General features: G+C 46.7%; 1 long non-coding RNA gene across 1 annotated transcript in view; it reads right to left on the bottom strand.

Moving 5' to 3' along the window:
- Window positions 1-5,080: 5,080 nt before the first annotated feature.
- Window positions 5,081-15,056, bottom strand: part of LOC142589067 (uncharacterized) — a 41,833-nt gene continuing 31,857 nt past the window's right edge. Inside the window, exons 4-5 of the long non-coding RNA XR_012829811.1 lie at window positions 10,898-10,975; window positions 5,081-5,339 (exon numbers count right to left, since the gene is read on the bottom strand). This is a non-coding gene — a long non-coding RNA (uncharacterized LOC142589067). The remainder of the gene's footprint in view (window positions 5,340-10,897; window positions 10,976-15,056) is intronic.

Below are 15,056 nucleotides of genomic sequence, written 5' to 3'. Positions count from 1 at the left end.
GACTGGTTATGGTGGGTGACGTAGGGTAGTTGAGTCGACGGTCACAGGTACGCCACGCGGTAAAACTTACCAGGTTTGTTGTTCTAGACGGTAAGTAACCATTCTTATAAGATTATTGATTTGAATCTTGCCCATATAACTCGACCAATAACTATAACTATAACTTTGTATAATAACGTGATGTTTTCAGCAGCTTATCAGCGCAGATAGGCAGGTATATTGTCCGTATATCATTAGAAAGAATAGAATTAATTGCAAGAAATTTATAGCAGCGATATTATGGTTTTGTTGTCCTAAATTTATGACATTCATCTGTACGCCACCCTAGCCAACGGTGGATTACTGCCAGTACTATTGTACAGCGGAGTGGCTATGAATGCGGTGTAATTGTTTATTTTTTATGTTTCGTCTAAGACTCCAGCTAATCCCGAGTTTTACAAGCGTGACCAGTTTCGTTCCTTCTTCTTAGGCCGCTGAGCCATCCTTGTTATTAAAATTAACTTCGTCTACCCTTGACATATTGAAACTAGTCTTTCATACTGTGGTCTCTGTTTCGCGGCCCTCAGCCGGTAATGACTCAGACAACCGTGCGTGTCCAAGGACCCGAACCCTACGAAGTACGATCAGGTCAGCCGCGTCTGCTACGTGGGCCCGAAGCTGACGCTCGTTCCGCAGCCACTGGAAGTCAGACTGAGTGCCGTAAGGAGAAGCAGCCAAGAGTGCACGGAAGGCATTTATTCGACTACTACATTGGCGTTGACCAGCTGCTGCACACTTGTGTGGTGCACATTAGCCAGGGCTGCCGCAAATAAAGCATGGTACAACAATATAAATGAACGCTGTAACACGCCGTAACAGGGGAAGATAACGTCCAACGGGCGCACCACCAGGGCAACATTCACTAGCCCGGTGTAGCCTCCGAGGGCTACCCGATCACTTCGACCGCTCACGTGAAGTGAGCCGCGTCTCTTAGGCGTAGCCTCCACAACAGGAGCAGCGTCAGAACGGCAAGTTGGGCCACTTGGTTGGGATTCATGGTAAGGGTTGTAACAGCACACCCAAGACAAGGACAACAGGAGGAATAAAACGACGACACAGCGCTGACTCTCAACTGTTTTTTTTTTTCAAAAATCAGTTGAGAGTCAGCGCTGTGTTGTCGTTCTATTTTATTCGCTGTGTCGTCGTTTTATTTCCTTTTTCAAAAATCAGTTGAGAGTCAGTGCTGTGTCGTCGTTTTATTTCTTCTGTTGTCCTTGTCTTCGGTGCGCTGTTACAACCTTAACAGGAGCAGCGAATGGGTGTGCATCCGTCTCGGACCGAGGATTTTCGGCATGGTTGGTGAACAAGGGCGAGAGAATTGGAATTAGGTACATAACATTTCACCGTCCAACAGCTTTTCCCCGAGCTCCCGCTTCTGCGGTCGGTTAGAGCCGCCAGGGGAGAGGGGACGTGGTTCTCCACCAAAACAGGTCAACAGGTTTAGCGGCTAGTCGCTTTGCGGGCGGACAGCAGCAATTGTTTTGCGATCCTGCTACTGTACGGCGTACTTTCATAAAAGAGAGAGGGAAGGTGGCGGCATGCGCTCGCATAGTTCGCCAGCAATTTCACCGCGATTAGGCCTCTGTGCCGATAACATGCTGCGCAATGGCGCGGTAACATGAACGAACCCAATCCACACAATACATCATAGTAAATGTTCCGTCTGGCATCAGCTTGCTTGATAATAAATGAGAAATATGTATCAAACAGCATACAAATTCACGGGCAGGCACAATTATGAAGGGTGTTTCATTCTATGCGAAACACTTGACAAACTCTATTGCGAGGCCCCTGCTGTTTTCGCATGGAGGATGAGGGGAGATTACCAGCAAGAAAAATTTTAATTTGGCAGCAAATAATATATGATAAATGTTATTTTTACTAAGTTTGGCCGCATATTTATTTGAAAAATTAAAACTAAGACTATTGAAGTTACGTCTGCTTAAGTAAAACCCTACTACCACTACTTTCGAACAAAACCATTTCCCAAAATCTGCTAAGAATGTAGGTCCGTTTAAAGTAGGGATTCTATGATCTAACAGAGGCACCACTTCTGAAGCTACTCATTGGAATGCGAAATTTGTAGCAAATTCTGCGGTCCCATATTGGTGCTGGTCTTATGAATCTCGCTGTGCAGACGTGATTCCTATTCGCGGAGAACTTTTCATATCGATCTTGCCCCATTGGTATGAATTATTTTGATCGCGCTTGTCTTCCTCCATAATTAGTGGAAATTACTAATGACTTTCACGGTGACCCCAGTGAAACCGGGGTATCACATCCAAATTGTGTTTGATAGCCCCATGCGATCGCAAAATCATGATATTTCAGGTAAGTTGGACGAAGGTGCATTCGTTTTACAATTTTACGCATTTTGCCTCAAGTGTTACGAAATATAGCCTTCCCGACGAATATTCACGTGTCCGTCTTCAAACGTCTTCTGTTGGAGAGAAAACACAAGAGCGATATTTGATTCGGGCACGTTTTACCGACCAGTTTTCGAAGCAGGTGGTAGCAATTTTAAAGCGTACCCATGGATCCCTGGTGGTCCTACTTCATGTGCTGCGGTATCGTTCAGAGCCATTTAACTGTGTATTGTGGCATAAATATTTAATCTGCAGACGACACCCAATCGTTCCGCTGTTGTTTTTACTGCGATCGCATTAGCGTGGGAAACAGGTACCATGACATGGTCTTCACAAAGATAGGAATTATCGATGCCAAATTTATTCTAAGGTTTTGTAGCCAACCTAGTGGATTGCTCACGTTTTCTCATAGATAGAGATAAAGAGCACCTGTACAATTCTACCATTGCAAATCACAGTCCGAAACGAAACATTCCATGACATTAATTGTCAAGATTCGTCCTGATCCCGGCTGGCATATTCACATTAGCCGTAAGAACATTAGCCACACCGCTGCCAGCAGCAGGTATTGGTGGTGACAGCCGGCTGAAGCCTCCACCTGCGCCGTCAATGAAGCTTGTGTAGGGAACACTGCGATACCACTTCGTGACGCCGAAGAAGAAGAAATTTTAAAGTAGAAGAGATGCACCATGCGTGTACAGGTTGCCCACAACAACGTTGAAGGTAACTAGAAACAAAGCGTTACCCATATGAAACTTCAACAGTAACTGATAGTACGAAACAAATTAAAGCGAAGAATCCTGGAGGACTTTACCCTTTAGCTAACGGACAAGTGCACCCATTCATTTCTCCAGTACTTTCATGAAAAAGGGCTGGATGCGTCAATTTGTTTTACGCCTCTTGCCATTTGCTTTAGTGCCTATCTTTCGCGGCAACTCCGCCGAATCAAAAAAATACATCGGATGAAAAAAGAAAACACGAAGCTGAAATAAAAATGATTTATGTTTTACTTAAAGCCAAAGCCGTCATTTTTCTACTCTTTCATGCGCCGACAACGGCGGCAGGGGAGGCGCTACTGCACAGTACCTCATACTCACCTTATATTCGTATTGCACACACAAAACGTAGAAAAGACAGTGTCAATAGTGAGCTCGGAAATACTGCGGGTAAAATAATACAACTATCTTTGTGTGTTGATAAACGAAGGCAATAGCTATATGGAAACTCAGGAAAAAATGATAGCAAAGTGGAAGACAAACGCGCTCATACGAAACGCAGTGCCCTATGGGGATACAATAGGTACGGAGTCCTCCGTAACATGTCGAAAGGTGCAATGGTTCCAGCACTTCCACGCTGAAATGCGGTTCTTTGCTTGAAGTCAGGGGTACAATCAGGACTCGATGGCAACCGAAGGTCCAGGGGACGCCTCTCATTCGCCGCTCACGGGAAAACTACAAATGAAGCTGTACAGGGTGATTTGGGCTGGACAAGTTGTGAAGGCCGGGGAGCTCCGAGCAAAATGGATTTCGGAGAAATACTGCAGAATATGAAAGAAAGTAGAGCCTTCAGGTATTTGTACAGAAATAACATTCACAAACAGTGGGGGAAAAGAAGTAGGAAGCTTACCAGTAAGTATGCGACCAGTGTATTAAGCAAGGTCGCAACAAAGAACGTCAAATGCAAAGTCAAACAGGCTAAGATAATCTGCTGCGTCGCGGCCATGGAAGAGAAACATACTATGAGAAACCCACCTGAGAGGTAAAAGCTAAATCAGGAAAGAATGAGTTCGTGATAAGTCCGAGGAAACTCTTTACTTTTCAAAACGACATCAGGCTGCATTAGAATCCATAGCTATAAGGCGAGGTACACCCAGCAACAAGACGCATGTCGTTGCTGCTGTAAAACTAGGGAAACGATTAGAAAAGCACATTCTGGAGTTTTACGTGTCAAAACCATGTTTTGATTATGATGGATGCCGTAGTGAGTAGCAGGGGGGGAGGAGGTGGCATATACGGTAATTTAGACCGCCTGAGGTTCATTAACGTGCACCTAAATCTAAGTACTCGGCTGTTTTCGCGCTTAGCCCCATCGATGCGGCCGCCGCAGCAGGGATTTGGTCCCGCGACCTCGCGTGCAGCAGCCCAACACCATGATCACTAAGCAAACACGGCAGGCATAGGCAAACGATGGGCAGGTTTTATAAGAATGTGAAGGTATCTGACCAGCGGTCGGTTTAGACTCGTCTGGCCTCCTTGAAGCCTTTCTGTTCAGGGATTGCAGGGGAATAGTGAACATTCCCGCACTTGAGATTAGTAAAATGCAATTGGTGGTTTGGTGGCAGAAATGTAGGGAGACCACAAACAACTGAAGAGTACAAAAACAATGTTCCCAATAGTGGTTGAGAAGGTTTAATACTGGGAATTCCTTTAATATAGGTGAGACATTATATAAAATAAGGACAAGAGCTTGGTGGGGAAACCCACCGCCCCCTCTTAAAGGGGGGGTGGGGGTGCTCATAACACCCATCTATACATCCATCCATCCCAAAGGCTACAGCTGCTATCAAGAGTAGCTGTTCGCATCTCCGGGCGAGTTCCAAGAGCTAAATTATTTTTCTTACACTATATTCCCTACATTCTTTGAAACATGACTGAAAGAACTTCTACATGCACACACCTTATAAAAAACGAGTTTTTGCAAGGTAGAATGTAGTTTATTCAGAGCCTGTGTGTTCCATGTCGATATTTCTTTGAACTTGCGTTCTATTTCCAGCTGCTTTGCTACGTTGATACAATAGGATTTCTCAATCTTGTATGCAGTTGTGGGTGAAAGGAGAAAACAATTGTGAAGCATGTAGTCTAAATATTGCCCTACAACGAGGTACATATCGGCGAATGTGATCATTCCATGTGCGCACCTCATATCCCTGTGTACCTGAAAAAAATAAAGAAAATTTACTTGAGATCTGTATCCGTCAGGGAAAAATTTCCACGTTACTATGTGGATCCTAGACGTCGTCCATACAGCTTGCTGACAAGTAGAAATATACGTAGGGAGATTGTGGCAGATATGAGAGGAGGTATATAGTGCCCGTTAAACAGTTGCGAACTATTCTGTACAAAGTGTAGCTGGTGGTTTTTGTGTGGTTGTGTACGCTTTCGAACAAAGCTTCTTTTGTATGCATACTAGTAGCTTTCCGCCTGATGATAATTCAAAATATGAACGGCCACCAGCAGCATTCATGAAAGCTTGTGTCTGCCCCAGTGTAGTGAGAAATTATTTTTATTAAAATTATCGGCCTATACGAGCCCAACTCAAGCTGTTTAATCTGTTTAAACCTCAGCTGTTTAAGGCGCCATTGTATCTGAATAGGTAGAGCAGCGCACACGTGATGATGAGATATAGGTTCTATCCCCACCTGCTGCAAATGCCCTTCTCGTTAACTCTACGTTTAACAGCGAATGCGTTTAGTGCTAGCTTCCCCAGGATCGAGCCCATGTGATAACAAAACTATCATCATCACAACTAGCTCCACCATCGTCATCGTCTTCCACAGCTGGCTCGTTGGCGCACCTTGGCGCTACCGCGTGACCTTCCCCAGAGTCGTGTCCGTGTGATAACAAAACTATAATCATCACAACTGGCTCCAGCATCGTCATCGTCTTCCACAGCTGGCTCGTTGACGCGCCTTGGCGCTATCGCGTGAACGCGCTCATGCCAGTTCTGCCGCGTTCGTCATCGTTGTTTATTAAAGAATTAAGAAGCACAGAGATGGCCAATTTTGCAGCCAAACTGTTAAGGGCTCTATCCCCCATAATTGTGTCCTTGTGTGCAGGCACCTCGAAGAAGTGCAATGCCGGGCCGTCCGTGGGCTGGGGGGGTGAAGCAAACGTTAAGCATTCTCCATACATAAGCCGATCGCCAAGATAGTGTAATGCGGGGCCTACCCGCGGTGGAGGTGCAGTTCGCCATTAAAGGACCCACATACGCAGCTTCGCTAGTCATCCTTTTTCACAGAGCGGAAGCGCACTCAGTTTCTGATCCAAGGAATGAGAAGGTCACTCTGAAAGTGCCGTCACCATCCCGTGTCTCGCGGTCAGTTCGGCCATCCAAGAGAGCTCTCGTTGCTGCTGCGGCGTTTCTAGCTGTCGCTCGACGACTCCAACACACTTCGTCACATTAGTTGACAATGCTGGGTACGCCTTGAAGCGAGAAATTCGAAGCAGGACTCTGCCCCCAAATCGAGTCTTGGCGGTAGGCCCGTCACCACGTACAATGACTTCAAAGCATTCCGCGCCCTGCGCGGATTTCCGTCTGTGTACACCGCCATTTCCAGCCACATAGGAGGCGATTATCTGCGGACTGGCACGCCTCCTATGACAGGGTGGGCAAACGAATTAATTGGGATGAGATTGCGGATCTGATCAACTTCATATTATCGTTAGCCAGGTGCATCTCCAGGATATTATATACAACGGTGTGCCAGACTGTCAGGCCCGTTACGCGCGTTTTACGCATGAGGCCGGTTTTGATTGCTCGCAGGTTTCTCACTTCCGCAGGTTTCTCACTACCTCTAGCTCTTTGCGTTCCGTGCTCATAAATACCTTGACAATAAGTGGAGCTTGGTGGGTACGACTTCATCAACGCTGGAATTTCGAAGGCAAGCCATTCAACCATCTCTGCCTATGCCGGACGAGCTAGCCCAGCCTTCTCGAGCCATGCCTGAGATCTAGCCCAAGGACCTCCGGCCACAGTGCGATATGTTAGCTGTGCTGGCGTAGAGCGCCCGCTCAATCCCGCTATTTCCGCGCCCACCCTAGATCACAATGTAGAGGACTGGCTCGCCTCGTACGAAAGAATCAGTGCGCACAACCACTGGGATGATACGATAACGGTCAAAAACATAATTATCTCCTTGGGCAACATTGTACATGTGTAGTTGTCGTCACCACAAATAAGATGCCCGGACGTGGTCGATGTTTAAGACAAACTTTACGGAACTCGTTGGTCGTCATGCTGTCGAATAACGGCTGCGCGGAGGCGCCCAGCATCCAGGTGAGACTTTCACCAGCTACATCAAAAGACGTCGTGAATCTTTGCAACACCGTCGACGCTGCGATGTTAAACGTGGACAAGATGAGGCATATAATTAAGGAAATTTAAATCGACGCCTTCCAGATGTTGGTCGCCCAAAACCCGAACACAGTGTCTGTCGTCATTGCGCGGTGACAGAGTTAGGAGGACTTCGGAAGGCAGCGAGTAGTCAAGCAATTTGCGCCAACAGAATTCGCCTCTGTCTCAGGTCGCACGGTAGACGTTGACGAGTTGCCTCTATAGCACCAGATAAACGAGTTCGTGCGAGAAGTTCGGGGTTAGAAACCGTCATCAAGGAGCAAGTCCGTGAGTGACGGCCAGATGCTACAAGCTACCGTCACAGCGCCCTTCACGCGCACTGAGGTCACTACAAATCATCACTTCGATCCACGCCCACCCCTCCAAGCTGTTTCGCGACCTTCCCCGATGCCCTTCTCGCCGCCTGCACCACAGCGGACACGCCAGCGAAATCCTTGGCGCACAGGGAACGACGGCCCCATATGTTACAATTGTAGTATTCCGGGATACGTTGCCCACTTTTGTCGACGCTGTGCGCGGCCAATTTATGATTGCCGCGGGCTCATGGGCACTTAGAATCTTCGACAGCTACAACCTCCTGTGCCATTAGATGAACCCCCCTTCTTAACACTAGTCGGCGTTCTCCATCCCGACGCCGCCACCCCATCTCACTGATGAGGCTTCGGCCAAGCCCTCAACTACAGGGAAACTAGGTGTGGCAGTTTCGCAGGCGAGACCCGCGTCTCCTTCAATTTACCAAAGGCCTGGAAATAACCCCCGCAATGTCGTTGAGGTATATGTCGAAGGGATACTAGCAATCGCGCTTGTAAACACGGGCGCAGCAATGTCGGTAGAACGCGTGGGACTTTGCCGACGAATAGGAAATATAACGACGTCACTTTCCAGAATGAATTCGAGTACTGCTAGCGCACAGCCTCTCGAACCTTTGGGAGCCTCCGCTGTACGTACTGACATCGCAGAATCTCTTCATGTCAATGAATTGGTTGTACTCTCGTCCTGCTCCCATGATGTCATCCAAGGCTAGAATACCTTTTAGTCCAACAATGCCGTGATTGAGTGCGCCCGCGCGGAGGTGGAGTTGCCTTTTCTTTCCGATGTAGCCAAGGACCAAGATCGTGTGACGTCTACAACAATGCTTGTTGCCGAAGTTACTGATATCGCTCTTCAGTCAACCGCCGTCGTCTCCGTATCGCGAGCCTCAAGACGCGGCGCAATCGCGCTATTCACGCCATAGGATTGCTTCGCCCCTCGCCGTTCGCTTCCGTTGCCCATCGCCCAAATCGCCCTTAATGCATGCTATGGTGTCATGTGTGTGTGTGTGTGTGTGTGTTAGTGTTTTTCCTGTCAATTACTTTGAATAGCGAAGAATGCCTCGGTTACGGTCAGTGATTCCTGAATGCTCTGCAATGCTCCCGACGACGCACATTCGACGTCCATCACCGCGCTCGGCAGTGTGAGTGGACAGCCGTAGGAATGCTTCAATCCGACAATCTCCGGTCATCTTAAAACACACAATTCGCGCAACTTGTCAGCCTGCTACGTGAATTTACCGCCTCTATCAACTGCCATCAACTTTCTCTCTGTTGGAACAACACAGTATCGCACAGCGTCGACACCATTTCGCCTGCCCCACTCCGACACCATCTTTAGCGTGTCTCAGCTTCTGATCGCCGTGTCATCGACGAACAAGTCAGCCATATGCTTCGGCGTGACGTGATTCAGCGTCCCATAGCCCGTGGGCATCGCCGATCGCCCAAGTAAATAATAAAGATTGTTCTATGCGATTCAGTGCTAATTACAGACGTCTTAAAAAAATTACGCGCAAAGCTGTATGTCTCCTACCACGCATTGATGATGCTTTTCACTGTTTGCAAGGTTCCGTTTTCTTTTCCTTTTGCATTTGAGGTCCGCATATTGGAAAGTACCCATAGAAGAGGCTGAGCGCTCGAAAACCACCTTCGTCATACGAGACGGATTCTACGGATTTTATGCCGTGTCATTCTGCCTATGTAATCCGCCCGCTACTTTCAAGCGCATGAGGAACAGTATCTTGCGCGGTCTCAAGGGGTACACGTCTTTGTGCTGCCTAGGTGATGTCTTCTCACAGGATTGCCCGACTCACCTCCAATGACTAAGATATGCAATGAGCTGTCTTACTCAGGCTAGCCTCCAGCTTAATGTCAGAACTGCTTCTTTGCTGCTCGTACGCTTAACATCTTAGGTTCTTAGGCCGCGTCGTACCTAAAGAAGGCGTGCTTCTGAATACGGAAAAACTCCGTGCTGTTACGGAGACTCCGAAACGCACCGCCCTAACAGACTACGCAGTTTAGTTGGCCTCTACTCCTATTTTCGCGGTTTGGCGAAAAACTTCGCAATCATCATCGCTCATTTGACTTAACTGCTCGCGGGAGACAACACCCTACCCGTCTGGCCGAAAAATTGTGATGACGTGTTCACGGCCCTACGCCATCTGCTCACTTATCTTCCTATTCTGCGACATGATGGCCCCTGTGCCCAAACTGACGTGCATACAGATGCTAGTAGATTCGCCCTCGGGGCGGTTCTCGCCCAACGCAAACGTGGTCCTCAGTAGTATTTCTAGAACTCTACCTCGTAGTCCGCGAATTCCGTCACAATCTCGAATGGCTTCAATTCTCTATTGTCAGCAACCACAAACCGCTCATTTATGCTATTACCTCCAACAGTTCCTCGCACACTCCCTGCGAAATTCGCCTGCTTGCATATCTCTCCGAATTCAATACTGATATTCGGCATATTAGTGGCGCCGATAATTCCGTCACTGGAGCTCTGTCATGTATTCATATGCATGCAAACCAATTAAGTCGTTCGGGCGTCGACTTCGTCTACCTCTCTACCACTCAAGTCACAGACCGCGAACTTCAAGCACTCCGGACTGCCAGCTGTTATCTGCGCTTTGAACATACTTTACTGTCTGGCTGCAACGCCACAATGATATGTGACATATCTACAGGTCATCCTCGACCGTACGTTCCACAGCAATTTTTGACGCACTTTTTGACGCAAGTTTTTGACGCACTAAATTCCTTATCGCGCCCTGGAGTACTTGGCACGTACCGTCTGGCCACTTCCCCCTCTCTGCGGGGGAAGTGAAGACAACGACCTTCAGCTTACTTCACGAGTGCAAGCTGTTTCCACAAGATCTTCTACGCATTAACCAAGTCTACCATCCGGCTCACATTTCTTTCTACTGCAGTGTTCTACTCTCATGCATAGGGTTGTCGAACAGGCGCTCTTGTGAATATCATAGCTTTTTGAAGTGTCACTTTTTTCTCCTGCCCTTTAACGCTGTATTTGCAACACGCAACTGATTTTCTTACCCTTAGACTTCAGCGAAAAAACAGCGCAGTGATCCCTGGCGTCCCAAAAAAGGAGAGTATAGTCAGTGCCCTTGCTTCCTAAAAAAAATATGGCAGATGCGATCACGTTAGAGCAACTGAGGACGCATTCGCCTGAACAAATTGCTAGTCCGTTGACACACAAGTTTTTCTCCTCCGTTGCATCACTTTTTGGTGCACTTTACTAATGTTAGCGTTACTTCTGTCAACACTTAAAAACAATTACCGAGAGATACATGCCGCATAGATGTATGTATGTATGTATGTATGTATGTATGTATGTATGTATGTATGTATGTATGTATGTATGTATGTATGTATGTATGTATGTATGTATGTATGTATGTATGTATGTATGTATGTATGTTGTATATGTTGCAGACATATTAGACAGCATAGAGGTTCCGTAAAGATATCATAGTTTACCTGTACTTTGGGGTCTGACAAAATGCAAATCCATTTTAATCACAGCTGCACCATATTTTACATATTTTTCAACTCTTCTGAAAACGTTTTGTGCACCGTCATTGTTCTCGCAATAAGATAGGACAAGAAAATATATGCGCAATACTCTTGCGGCTTTATCGGAGGATTTGTACCAGCAAGTGGGTAAGACACGGCCACAGCAAATAAACTTCTTTTTTGGTTGTTGTCTAGCTAATGCTTGTTTCATAGGATTCCGCATTCCGCACATTGTCTCTCTGCGGTAGCGCAAATCTGTGCACCAGTTGGGCCAACTCGAATACGTTTTAACTAAAATACTTCAGTGAATGTTGCAGTTATAGCACGGTGAATGTAGCTCTTATTGCGGTTAGCAATGAAGCAATGTGATACACCGTATTGCCACTGCGAAAGCGCCCACCTCATGTGTGGTCGACACAGGGCGACACACATGAGGTGGGCGACAAAAAGGGCGACACAGGGCATATCCATTTGGAAGGATTAATGAAACTAACGGTACTCAATCCAGGCGTACAAATGTGCTGTGCTACCGCAGCAGGAAATCAGCTGCTGAGAAAGCTGCTCTAGCATAAAGTTATATGACCGCCTGCTGCAGCTACGGAAAGCGGTTTTTCCGAGAGCGTAGCCGCGTGTTCCAGTGGAACAGCTGTGTTCCGCCTAAATGACTGCTCTTCGGAGCTACGGATTAAGTTGACGCAACACGGCATCAGCAGAAGCCACCCACTAGTCATGCGCGGTGACAAAGAACTTTCCTTATATTTTCTTTTCTCCGAAAATTATCCCCACGAGTCTCAGACATCGTCTCTGTGGCTACCTGTCGAACATCGATGCAATCTGCCGGCGTAACTATACGGCAAGCACATTGAAAAATGACATTTGAAAAGACCACCCAAATTTGAAAAACTTTCTGCTAGAAACATCGAAAGCGCGTGCCTTTTTACCAAGAGGTCTCGTTTACGAAAAATGTTCAGCAATGTAGTGCTGTGTGCCCAATCCGTTTCAGCTCCACTCCGGAATCTCGTACATACATTTCACTCTCCTTCAATCGGTCCCACTAGTTACATTGTTCCATTTTCATTTCATTCCCCAGGTTTAACCTTGTGGAATGACTCCGGTGTTATTCCAACTCCACAGTTTCCACTGCCCCACTTCCGCTGAAAGCAGTGTTGCTACACGGCTTAGCGTCAGAATGGCAAAATAATCAGGTCGCTCTTTCACATTCAGCAGTGTTTGTTATGCACAATATACGGGTCTGGTCACACCGTTTCCAGCATGTCCCGACGTCAATATACGACGTCACAATACGGACTGATTTGTTCAAAATACATCTGTAATGTGTTCACCAAGGCGCTAGACTTACCTATTTTGTAGAAGTTCACTTTAGGATAGCAATTTATACATATAGATGACCGTTTCAGGCCGCAGTAAAGCACATGCACTCACGCGTTCACACAATAGTGGGGCCGTTTTCTCGCTTCACCGTCGATGCCATTCGCGATGGTTTAGCAAAGGACAATAGAAAGTGTGTTGCGCCTACTGTGTGCGTTTTATTGTAGGACGGTGGAGTAGGGGGTGCATATTTGTTTTATTCTTGGTCAATCGGCAGGCGCACGCCACAATAACCTCGGCCAAGTTAAACAGATTTTATGTTGTATAAAACATCACACCATACGTGGCAACTTCGGGAGGATGTATATTTAAAGAGAAATATCGCTCAACCATCTGCCATGGAATGAACCTGTATTGGCTGACATTTGTAGGTGTTATTATATTTATGAAAAGTAATAAAAGTTACATTGACACAGTGTAGAGTTATTCCAATGGGGAGGCGATGCCATTGAACCCTATTTCTCAACTACCACTTTGTACCGTATAACTTGCCCAGGCTTCCGCATTAGGTGTGAAATAGTAAAACCAGTTTAAATTTGCCGCAATTAGCAGTGCGAATCAAGGACCATCAATTTTGTGAAACCAATTTTTCAAAAATACTAATCATCCAATGTCTGCTAATTAACCCTCCCCCCCCCCCCCCCCTTAGGGTTTCGTAGCATAGTTGGCTCGGGTGCTCCTGTTATATGGGTTAATGGGGCTTCAGGCTTCCTGTTTTTTAAACGAATGGACTTATCTACAGCTCGGTGGTTGGGTTAATGAAAACACGGACATAAGCACGTGCCATTCAAAACATGAGTATGGAGAACCCCCACATATACAGTAACAATTATTTGAAGCCATTTCTCCGCTTTGAAGGTGACAGCATAGTTGTACAATTGGTAAGAGCTTACACCAATATCACATTCTCGCGGTAGTTTCTCCCTCAAAGAGTTTATCTGAAACGGACCCAGCGAGAGAACCGAATGAACACGACAATGCATTAAGGACTATATATTGGGGAGGGCTCTATAGAAATATTAGGCTTCGTTAACAACGAATTCATCATATGCCACAACACCAGGAATTTCGTAAGCGACGCAATTACAAAAATGAGGACTCGGACTGGCGCCATCTGTTGTGGTCACTGGCACCTCTCATATGCGACGTGAGATACAGAGAGCGGCTGTGATATGCCCACTACTGTGCGGAAGCCCCTGCACGCCGCATCGCTTTCTCTGTTTTCTATCGCTGATGCTGTAAAGATGCACCTATTTCGGAAGTTTCGAATGGGCAAAAAATTCGTGGAGAAAAAAAAACGTTCTTTTATGGAAATTTAGGGAAAGCTTAAAGAAATACTTTAACCTCGCATAGCCTGTGAATGTAACAATAACCACCGACAAGACTACACGCAAAGACGTATTTACGTATTTAAATGTTATGGCAAGGTGTCGACATTAAATAACAAATACCATCCCTATTTATTCGCTTCGAGATTCCAAGTAACATTGAGAATCGCCATCTACCGACCGCGACCACCGCGCTCGTTTTACTCGATTATGGAGGCGATGTAGTGCATATTTTGCAAACTCTGGTAGTTTAGTTTTACGGCGTAAGTTGTTAAGGGCTCACTCCAACAGCCGCTTCGGGTGGCGACGGTTTCCGGCACCGCCGCCTCCACCACCGGTGTCTGTAGTAACTGTCGCCGGGAATCACAAAAAAAAAAAAGAACAGACCACCACTGGGATCAAACCCGGGCACTCTGCGTGGGACGTTCTTACACATAACTCAGTTTCACAGCTCCGCTCGGGAGGTGGCCGAAATGACGGTCGCGCGAATTAGTGGCGCTGCGATCATGTCTTTTGTCACTTCTATCACTCCTGGTTTCGCTAATGCTTTGATTTCTGCTTTCATTACGATTCTGCTGTTACGTCTGTCGCTTCTGTGGTCATGTTGTTGGCATCGTGCGGCGGTTTCCTTCGGTAAAAAACAAAGCGTTTCGCGACCAAGCGTTTTGGTGTCTCATAATAGGGAAAATTTCCGTATGCAGTTCTGCTTTGCCCATGGCTGCTCCAGAGGCCGGATGCTACGTGATGCTGGTTGTCACTATGTTTTTTTTTCGCGCTGCGACGACGGCAGAGAGTTTTTTATGTGGAAGTATATGCTGCACCGAAAGAAAGAATGCCCCACAGATAAGTCCGACGTGTGTGAACTTCGTGTTGAGGGCGACAATCTATATTTTAATTCTAGAGAACAAATATCTATTGACTCCATCGCTGAAAACATGGACGCTTCTTCACGGCGCGATTTC

Source organism: Dermacentor variabilis, chromosome 7 (genome assembly GCF_050947875.1).
Source record: "Dermacentor variabilis isolate Ectoservices chromosome 7, ASM5094787v1, whole genome shotgun sequence".
Lineage (NCBI taxonomy): Eukaryota > Metazoa > Arthropoda > Arachnida > Ixodida > Ixodidae > Dermacentor > Dermacentor variabilis.
This window is presented reverse-complemented; position numbering and strand designations above follow the sequence as displayed.